Source organism: Heteronotia binoei, chromosome 5, assembly GCF_032191835.1.
Source record: "Heteronotia binoei isolate CCM8104 ecotype False Entrance Well chromosome 5, APGP_CSIRO_Hbin_v1, whole genome shotgun sequence".
In the NCBI taxonomy this organism is placed as follows: domain Eukaryota; kingdom Metazoa; phylum Chordata; class Lepidosauria; order Squamata; family Gekkonidae; genus Heteronotia; species Heteronotia binoei.
The window spans coordinates 152,476,136-152,486,779 of NC_083227.1; positions in this window are offsets into that span (position 1 = coordinate 152,476,136).

Sequence of the window (10,644 nt, forward strand, 5' to 3'; positions counted from 1 at the left end):
ATATAGGTGTGTGTGTGTGTGTGTGTGTGTGTGTGTGTGTCTAAGAGAGAGAGAAATCCCCTTTGGTGTTCATTTTTTTTTAAATCAGGAAAATACCTTAATAATAGGAATAAGTCATAAGCCATTTTCTTATCCATGGCCCTTTATCAACCGTTGTGTAATGCGAAACACAAATTAACATTGTGCTAAATTCAGCAGTTGAAACCTGCGGAGCATGAATGAGACAATAGCATTAGAAAGAGGATTCACATGGCATGGCTGGGCTTTCGGTCATCTGAAATACTTGTGACACTGCTCAGAGTGACTCGTCTGAGCCTGGCTACCTCCATGACATTTTCTTGTCAACTTTGTCTTGCATTTCTGCGATTGGTATCAGAATTTTCTCACAAGCCTTAGCGGAGTCGCTCTGTGTGTGTATTTGTGCGTGTGCATGCAGATGATTCTGCCTTTTCTGTCCTTTGCCAGATAAAATAATAAGCCATTCGGTGAATCTGAGCATTTTCTCAATTTTTTTTTTTTCACACAACAGGGTAGTCTGTTTGCAACACTTGCTAGCAATATAAACGTATAAAGCCTTCTGCTTTCCACTTGGCTCTTCTTTTTTGAGGACTCAGCAAAAAGCTCTGTGTATGTAGGCTTCATTGGTCTGAAATGTTGGCATTCCCTTGTATACTTTTACAGCCATTTTTCTATGGTGCCCTGCATCCATAAGGACTGATTGCTTAAATATGTGGTTCACCCATGAAGTGTTTGTGGATGAATACTAGGCTTCCCAATCCCCAGGTCCCAGCGGGGGATCCCCTGGTTTTACAGGCTTCCCCCCTCCCCCAGCCAGCTGGCCGGCGGGGGAAGCTCCACCCCCACAGTCATTATGCACCTCCAGGAACAATTCCCATAGGGAATGATGGGGAATTGATCCGCGGGTGTCAGGGGCTCTGGGAAGGCTGTTTTTTGAGGTAGAGGTGCCAAATTTTCCGTATAGCATCTAGTGCCTCTCCCCAAAATACCTCCCAAGTTTCAAAAGGATTGGACCAGGGGGTCCAATTCTATGAGCCCCAAAAGAAGATGCCCCTATCCTTCATTATTTTCTATGGAAGGAATGCATTCTAAAAGGTGTGCTGTCCCTTTAAATGTGATGGCCAGAACTCCCTTGGAATTCAATTATGCTTGTCACACCCTTGCTCCTGGCTCCGCCCCAATGTCTCCTGGCTCCACCCCCAAAGTCTCCTGGCTCCACCCCCAAAGTCCCCAGATATTTCTTGAATTGGACTTGGCAACCCTAATGAATACGGTATCTCCGTGCCATTCAGAAGCAGAGCATCCCCCCCACCACCACCACCACAACAAAAGAAACCCTGCGGGGTTTATCTACCCTTGACAGTGGCTGGAGCAAATGCTAATGGTCAGCAACCCCATGTGCACCAAAACCAGGCTATTCTAGGATACGTGCCACAAAAATGTAACTTAGTCACAAGTCGAAAAGGTTAATTGAGTGACTGAGACAGGAATCTCTGTGGTGAAGACTGGGGTAAACCCATAAATAAAAAAAAATTAATACTCTGTGCTCAAGAAACTAGCGTATCGGGGTGAAGACTAAGGTAGAATGTTTCCCCATCTTGGTCAGGAAATTCCTGGAGACTTGGGAGTGGAGCCCAGAGGGAGTGGGGTTGGGGAAGGGAGGGACCGCAATGGGGTATAATGCCATAGATCCATAGAGTGAGCATTTTCTCTGGGGAACGGATCCATGTTGCCTGGAGATCAGTTGTAAATCTGAGGATCTCCAGGCCCTGCCTGGAAGTTGGCAACCCCAGGTACAGCTCTGCTAAAAGTCTGACGCTTCAGTGAGGCGTAGATGCCTGAACGTTAGGGAATGAGATCTCCGGCTCTGGCTTTTGTGAGTCTGGAAATAAAAGCAGCAAGGTGCCCCATCATCTCCCTGTGTCGGATTAAACCGAACGAGGCAGATTGTATCGCATACGCATCGGTCATCGTTTCATCCATTCCTTGGCAGTCATAGCCCAAATAAACCTGAGCTGTGATCCATTGTGCGCATGGAGTTCTACAAAAGCAGGGGCACTTTGCTCGCTGCAAATTCGGCTGCTCAAAGCATCCTGTAACTTTGAAGAAAACAGAGAGCCCAACTGGTGTATTCCTCAGTGTTCAACAGAGTGCATCCAAACCGCTTGATCGGGTGCTGAATTTTAAAAGCACTTTGAAGAAAAAGTGTTGCTGTTTTTTTCTGGGAAGCTTTTTTTCTTTTCTATGTGGAGGAATCTGTGTATGATTGTGAATAGCAAGACAAACCCCTGTAGAGTTTGGTTTTTAATGCAGCAGTTGGTGCTTTAAGAGGCATTATTTATTAAAAGCAGGAAAAAAAGAGGAATTAATACCACTATTTGCAGTGTGTGTTTATGAATGTATGTGAACCAGAGAGAGAGAGGAGATTAAATTGATGCATTTCTTGAGAAAGGTGTAAGAATTTCACCTAAAAGAGGGGCACATTTGCTATATTATTTATAATAAATGTTAGATTTTACCTTTTTTTTGTTTTTGAAGAAGAAACTGCTAATAATTAGAAGGGTCTAATTCTTCCATTCTTTTACATGCATTAACGAAATGGTAGCTTTCTCCTGGATAAGTAAAAGCAGTTGAATTGGCCCCTTCTGAATTTTTTTTTAAAAATCGAGTTTTTGGTTTCTTGTTTTAAAAAAAAAAAAAGTTGGAGAGTTTATATTTCACATAATTTCCCCCCTATTGTGTTTGGTTGTGTCCTTATTTATGCAATATACTTTAACCTTAATTGGCATAAATCCTTAAGCCTTTCCTTTGTTCTCTTATTATTGTCATTTTTTAAAAAGAAAGATTTATTTCTAGTGTGCTTTCAATGTCTACCTTCTAAATGAGAGAATGTTTTCTTGTATTTTTACATTGTCAGATTCTATAGTTTCGTAGAGGATTTAACCAAATTGCTCAATGTATTCTCTATATCTGTCTGGTGGGTATATAAAAGTTCTATTTTAAATTGTGTAAATACTTCAGAACTGGTTTCTTTTTGAGACTCCCCTGCTGCGGAGTTACTTGTTTACATCACAAAGACTGTAGAATCTCTACATTCATGTACTGTAAATAGTGAAGTGATCTGCTTATAAATAAATAAACCATAACAAATATATTATGAAGTCTGACACATTCTTCTTGAGTATGTCCCATAGCGGGGAGCTGTGTTCCTGTGAGGGAGGAGGGCTCTGTTACAAAGAAATCGAATTCACAAGCTCCGGCTACACACTGGCTACAGTTCAGAGATACTCATGTGTGTCCTTTTGTCAAACTACAGAAGGTGCAGTACTGAAAATCACCAGCTGCCATTGGTTTCCAATGCATTCAGTGACTCCATATTACATAAGTGGCTCAAGGAACTGGAATGCAGGACATATGTACCCATGGCTAAGAACCCTAACATAACTGTCATGCTTCACTAAGGAACTAGCAAACCAAAAAGGCAAAAAATGCCAGGTGATAGGTGACTGGCTTATGATTATACATAGCCCCTATGCATTTCGCCATGCAACCTTCATCAAGAGGATCTATAAAAAACATTTTTGCATTAAATACAAATAATAGAAGGACCCCCATGATAAAAATTATTCCAAAATATTAAAATTAGTATTAATAAAAAGGACACATATTAGTCAAAATACAGAATAAGATGAATAAAGTATACACTGAACATAAAGGAAGACAATAAAAATATATAAGGCAAATATTGATTAGATAATTCAACCATTGTTGTTCAGTCGCACAGTAAAGTCTGGCTCTTTGCAATTCCATGGACCAAGTCATGCCAGGCCTTCCAGTCACCATCCTCCGAAGTCCACTGAAATTCATGTTAGTTGCATCAGTAACGCTGTCCAGTCATCTCATCTTTTGCCGTCCCCTTCTTCTTTTGCCTTCTGTCTTTCCCAGCATTAGGGTCTTCTCCAGTGAGTGCTCCCTTCTCATTTGGGGGCTTTGAGCTTTGTATTTGAGCTTTGAGCTTCAACTAGTGTTGCCCAAATTGGTTTATTATTTAATTAGGGAAATTAGCTTAGCAAGAGATGGTTAACTAGGGATCTCCACCGATGTATACCGGGATTGTTCCCTTAGAAAAACGTTCTAAATAAACCAGTCTGAGAAGTGTTTTTATTGAAAAATAATAAAATGGCAAAAACACACTTTAAATCACACAATTAAGCTAAGGGGGGGGGAAGGGAGGTGTGAGTGAGATGATGATTTAGGGATAGGCTATATTTACCAGTCTTGGAGATTCAGGTCCATGGAAAGAGAAGAGCAGCCAGTGCTTCATGGAAGATCCCACACACAAGTGAGATGCAAGGATGGCATCAAGAACACACACACAAACTGTAGATAAACGCTTGTATGCATAGGAAAAATGTACCCTGAGGCACTATGACAGTTTTGCTCCAAAAACAATCAATGTGTTTAACAGAATTCCCCCAAAGATTTGAACAGAGCCAAATGTTCCTCTCTGAGGAAGATCAAAGAATCAGGCAGAGCTTGATGGCTCTCCCAGTTCTGTTAATATTCATTGATGATCTCCAGAAGTACAGATGGATGACACTTCCAGATATTATGGATATGCTAACAAGGGGAAATGTGCAAAAAGAGGGAAGCAGGATTGGGGGTGAACGTGGTTAATTCAAAGTGGAGTGCTGTTTTCCTGAGAGATCCATTGTTATAAATTATGCATTACCTTTAGGGTGGGAGAGGCTGTTTGCAAGTCAGTCTCTTGATTCACTTCCAAACAGCTGATCAAGCTGGTCTTGATCAGGCTGGTCAAGCTGGAGAGCCCGTTTGGTGTAGTAGTTAAGTGCGCGGACTCTTATCTGGGAGAACCGGGCTTGACTCCTCCACATGCACCTGCTAGCATGGCCTTGGGTCAGCCATAGCTCTGGCAGAGGTTGTCCTTGAAAGGGCAGCTCCTGTGAGAGCCCTCTCCAGCCCCACCCACCTCACAGGATGTCTGTTGTGGGGGAGGAAGGTAAAGGAGATTGTGAGCTGCTCTGAGACTCTTCGGAGTGGAGGGCGGGATATAAATCCAATATCTTCATCTACCTCACAGGGTGTCTGTTGTGGGGGAGGAAGGGAAAGGAGATTGTGAGCTGCTCTGAGACTCTTCGGAGTGGAGGGCAGGATATAAATCCAATATCTTCATCTACCTCACAGGGTATCTGTTGTGAGGAAGGTAAAGGAGATTGTGAGCCGCTTTGAGACTCTTCGGAGTGGAGGGCGGGATATAAATCCAGTATCTTCATCTACCTCACAGGGTGTCTGTTGTGGGGGAGGAAGGTAAAGGAGATTGTGAGCCGCTCTGAAACTCTTCAGAGTGGAGGGCGGGATATAAATCCAATATCTTCATCTACCTCACAGGGTGCCAAATTAGAATTTAACTATATATGTGCCTCACTGGACTGTCCTTGTTTCATTCTGTAGTCCAGGGCTTTTTTTTTGTAGAATAAGCCAGCAGGAACTTATTTACATATTCAGCCACACACCCCTTGTATCACCAGTTTCACATGGTTTTTTTGTAGAAAAATCCCAGCAGGAGCTCATTTGCATATTAGGCACACACTCCTGATGCCAAGCCAGCCACTATCTTCTTCTACCTCATAGGGTGTCTGTTGTGGGGGTGGAAGGGAAACGAGATTGTGAGCCGCTCTGAGACTCTTCGGAGTGGAGGGCAGTATATAAATCCAGTATCTTCTTCTTCTTCTTTTGATAGGCATTACTTTTGGGGTCATTTCTGGGTCAGGCAGTGTGTGTGTATGTCCCGCCCAGCCCGGGCGAGGACTACGCAAGGGGGATCCCCCGGCGCCTGCCAGCCACTCCCGGCCCCCGCCGCCGCCCCGAGAGCCTCCCACACCTTCCCAAGCCCCCGCGGCGGCCCCACCCCTCACCTGGGCTGACGGAGTGCCAACAGCCGCCCGAACGACGCCTCTCAGCCAACGCGCCCGTCTCCGGGTCCGAGGAGCCTGGCCAGAGCGAGACGTCGGGGAGCAGGAGGGAGAAGCTGAGCCCAGCGCTGGGCAGCGAGGAGGAGAGCCGCCTGACCCGTGGCGACGAGAGACGCCACACCCCAGCACGCTGCAGAGGTCCAAGACGCCCGAGGCACGCCCAGGCAGCCCAGCCCCGGCTCGCCTCTCCCGGGCGTCTGGGGCTTTGAAGGGGGGGAGGAGCAAGAGAGGGGCAGAACCCAGAAAGGGGGAGGACTAAGACGGGGGGATAAAGGGAGGGAAGGAGGAGGTCGGGGAGGAAGCTGGCCGGTGCTTATTGAGGCTGCCTCGCGAGAGAGAGGGACAGGAGCCGCAGCACAGCCAGGAGGGGAATGGGGGCCTGCGGTGAAGTAACCTGGCTCCCACCCCTGTTTCTGAGACCTCCGGGGAACGCCCCAGAGTGCCCGGGAGGGGCAACGGCGGCGCCGGGAGACTGGGAGAGGTACCCAGAGCGTGACAGTGTATGATATTTGGAGTGGTATTATATGAAGAGTGTTAGGGCTTGTTTTCTCTCTGTATACCAACTACTCATCTGTGGGAAGGGTCTGATTGCTAACACAAGTGCTGGAGCTATTCACATCAATTAAATTATTTTGCTAGTGAGATTGTGAGGGGTTTGGACAAAGATGGTGAGGGGTCTGGAGACCAAGTCCTATGAAGAAACGTTGAAGGAGCTGGGCATGTTTAGCCTGGAGAGGAGGCGGCTGAGAGGTGATATGATCACCATCTTCAAGTACTTGACGGGCTGTCATATAGAGGATGGTGTGGAATAGTTTTCTGTGGCCCCAGAAGCTAGGACCAGAACCAGTGGGTTGAAATTAAATCAAAAGAGTTTCCAGCTCAACATTAGGAAGAACTTCCTGACAGAGTGGTTCCTCAGTGGAACAGGCTTCCTCAGGAGGCGGTGGGCTCTCCTGCCTTAGAGGTTTTTAAACAGACGCTAGATGGCCATCTGACAGCAATGAAGATCCTGTGAATTTAGGGGGAGGTATTTGTGAGTTTTTGTGAGTTTTTCATTGAGAGGGTATGATTTATATAAGCCCTCCCAAATTAAATCAATGGGTCCATGTTTCCCCCCTCCATGAAATGCTATACCAAAGGGGCGCCAACCATTCTGTGAAGTATGTTGCTCCTATGTTAAATTTTTCGAGTCTTTAATATTCTAGAAGTCTTTCCTACATATATCTTATTCCAAGAACATAGATAGATAGATAAATTTATTGTCATTGTTCTCAACAAAAAGAGAGCAACGAAATGAGGTGCTCTTCCACAAAACATACTAACACATCAAACACACATATTCATATTCATACCATTTAAATACATCTAAAACCATTTAAACCATTCAAACCATTTAAATACATCTAAAACAGATAAACATTCATAAAACCATTAAAACCATTTAAATATATCTAAAACAGATAATCCTTCATAACCCTGCATTTAGCCTAACCACAGCACTTGGATAGAAACTGTCCTTAAATCTGTTTGTCCTAGCCTGGCATAAATAACTATCTGAATTGCATGTTGTATAGTTGTTTAAAACATATTTTTTTTATAAACAGAATTAATAAAACTTTTCATATTTTGAGTTACATCACAACACTTAAAATCTCCACATCTATAAGGGCCTTTGACAGGTTCATAGCCAGAAAATTCTAGTTGGGAGGGCCCACAGAAAATTTTTTAGGGTGGAGGGACCCCGCCTCTGGTGGCCCCTGCTCTCTCCGCCACCGCTTTTCTGACAGCCCCGTTCTCCTTGCTTCTCTGGTGGCCCTGCCCCCCCCCCACAAGGCACCGCCTTCTCCCTCCCACCCACCCACTCAGCAACCTGGTGAACCAGTAAAGAGTGGGCTCCCGAGGCTCTTTCTAGGTGCCCCCCACCCCACCAATCACCTGATTGGCAGGAAAAGCTGCGTCAAGGCCGGTGCTTCCTATGCCGGCTTTCCGGAGCACTCAGCATGTTCAGTGCTGGGGCAGCTAGTGCTGAACTTGCTGAGCACGCCGGAAAGCCAGTGTAGGAAGCACCGGCCTCGGCACGACTTTTCCTGGTGATCAGCGGGGGAGGGCAACTTGAAAGAGCCCCAGAAGCCCACTCTTTACTGTTTCACCAAGTTGGTGGGTGGGAGGAAGAAATGCCGTGTGGAGGAGGGCGAGGCCGCCAGAAAAGTGGCAGGGGTCGTGGAAAGGAGGGGCCATAAAGATCCAAGAGGGGTTGGGGGGCCATGCCCCTCCCTCCGGTGGCTATGGGCCTGGCCTTTGAGCAAACCTGTTCCTGGAATTGTTCATTGCAGGTTCATGAGAAAAAAGATATTGTTGTGAACCGATCTGTCTTTTAAACTGGATATTCTTTCAAAAGAGAGAGTTATTTTTTTCCCCTCATGAAGTGGAACATCATATAGCACATTCCAGTTTTTTATGTATGTTCTTTTAAAATTATATATGGATGGGATTATAAATCAAACTGATTTTAATTCTCTCAATTGTTTTCATGTAATAAGAAAGCCATTGAAAACATTGTAAGACTTTGCAAGACAAAGGATGAAACAGTTGACCGCATGGTCAGTGCCTGCAATAAAATTGCTCAAATTGACTATAAAGAATGTCACAATAGAGTTGCAGCTACGTTGCACTGGAATCTTTATAAAAAGTATGGCTTACCATCAGCCAGAAGTTCATGGGAGTACAAACCAGACAAAATAATGCAGAATGATGAAACAAAGATTCTTTTGGATTTCCAATTGCAAACAGACAAATACTTGAAACATAACACTCATGATAATATCACAATTGTAGGAAAAAATCAGAAACAGCAGGATAGAAAGAAATAACAAGCCAAGATGCTGAGACCTAAGAACAGAGTTACAGTGCCTCTGGGAGACGGTGACCATTGTGCCAGTTGTCATTGGAGCCCTTGGAGCAGTGCCTAGAAGTTTCAAGAAACAACTGGACATTTTTGGCATGAGGCAAATAACACCAGCTTAGATCCAGAAGACTGTGTTGCTTGGAACAACAAGAATTTTGCAAAGATACCTCTGCAATTCCCAAGGATTTGGCTAGATCTCAAATTGCAAAAAGCTATCTACCAGTCAAATATCTGACTTTGACAGTTCTTTATTATTATAATATTTAATAGTGCTACATTAACTAATGTTAGTGGCTCGCAAACTTATTGTCATAATTTTTTTCATAAGGTGTCTAAATTTGCACTAGGTGGGAAGCCATGTTGGTCTGAAGCAATAGAATAAAAGTAAGAGTCCAGTGGCATTTACACAAGTTATTGCATGCTAAGAGAAGCAGGTCACTTCCTACAGAATAAAAAGAGTAGGTGGATGGAGGAGGGAACTTCATTACGAAGCAATATAAACGCACTAAAATCAGCAATACTTTTGAGCACAAACTCAAAAGAAACCATGAACAGTAGTAGAAAGACTCCAGTCAACTTCCTACTAAAATTATGAAAAGCCTTTTGCTACTTTCTGGAAAAATTGCAGGCTTCTACTAAAGCAGGCATCTTTGCAAAAGGTTAAATCCCATCGATTTAAACAGAATAATTCAGAACACACTTAAATCCCTTCTGTAGAAATGAATGACTTCAAAATTGTGCTGTCACCCAGCTAAAAGAAAAACTTGTGAAAAATCTTTTCACTGGTCTGGTCCACTCTCAGTAAATATAAAACTTTGTGTTATATATTTCCGTTGCTAATTGTGTGGCATCTACATCTGAAATTCATTCTACTTGTCTCTAGTTAATGAGTCATCAAAATGTTATTTGCGCTGTTGGCAAATGCTGTTTTTGGTACTGCTAATGGAAGCTGGACAAATTTAAACACAAATGATGAGCAGTGAAGATTTGCAGTTCATTGAAAATGAGTCACCTATGAAAATATCAAACATTCCATTACTTGTCTGGGTGTCTTTCTCAAAGCTTTGTGATTAGGTGGGAAGGACAGAGCCAAGCTTATAATCTGTACTGCAGCTATTTAAATGCTTTTCATCCCACACAATTAATTTACTTTTTAAACAAAATTTTAACAGCTCATGACAGTTAATGCTCCTTTCCTGTTTTAATTTACACATTCATTTCCAAAACTGGGAAAAAATGCTAATCCCCATAAATGCCACAAACAAAAGCATCAAGATTCTCTACAAGTAGGAGAACAGGTAGGAGCAAAGTGAACCATGATAGTGGAATAAATCAAAATATTTTTCTTATTCTGTAATAGCTTGGCATTGTCCTGGGCCTTATTGATACAAAACTGTATATGCAGGGAAGAGCTGCTATATGTAAGTCAGCAACCCTGATTGCTGAGAATTTCTCATAGTTGAGGAACTATAGTTGAGCCCATAGCATATGAGATATATACAGACCCCTTGTAGGTTGGGTACATCCTCTAAACTTTACAGCGAACATCTTCTTAGTAAGGTGGAGGAGTAGGAGCAGGCTAACAAGGTCATTCACCTAGAACAGGTAAGCTTCGGGAAGGACAAAGTACTACAGATCTTTTCAAGACCCTATACTACCTCGCCTCACAATGTATGAAGCAGGGGTGTCAAACATGTGGCCTGTGGGATGCATCCGACCGGCGTAGGG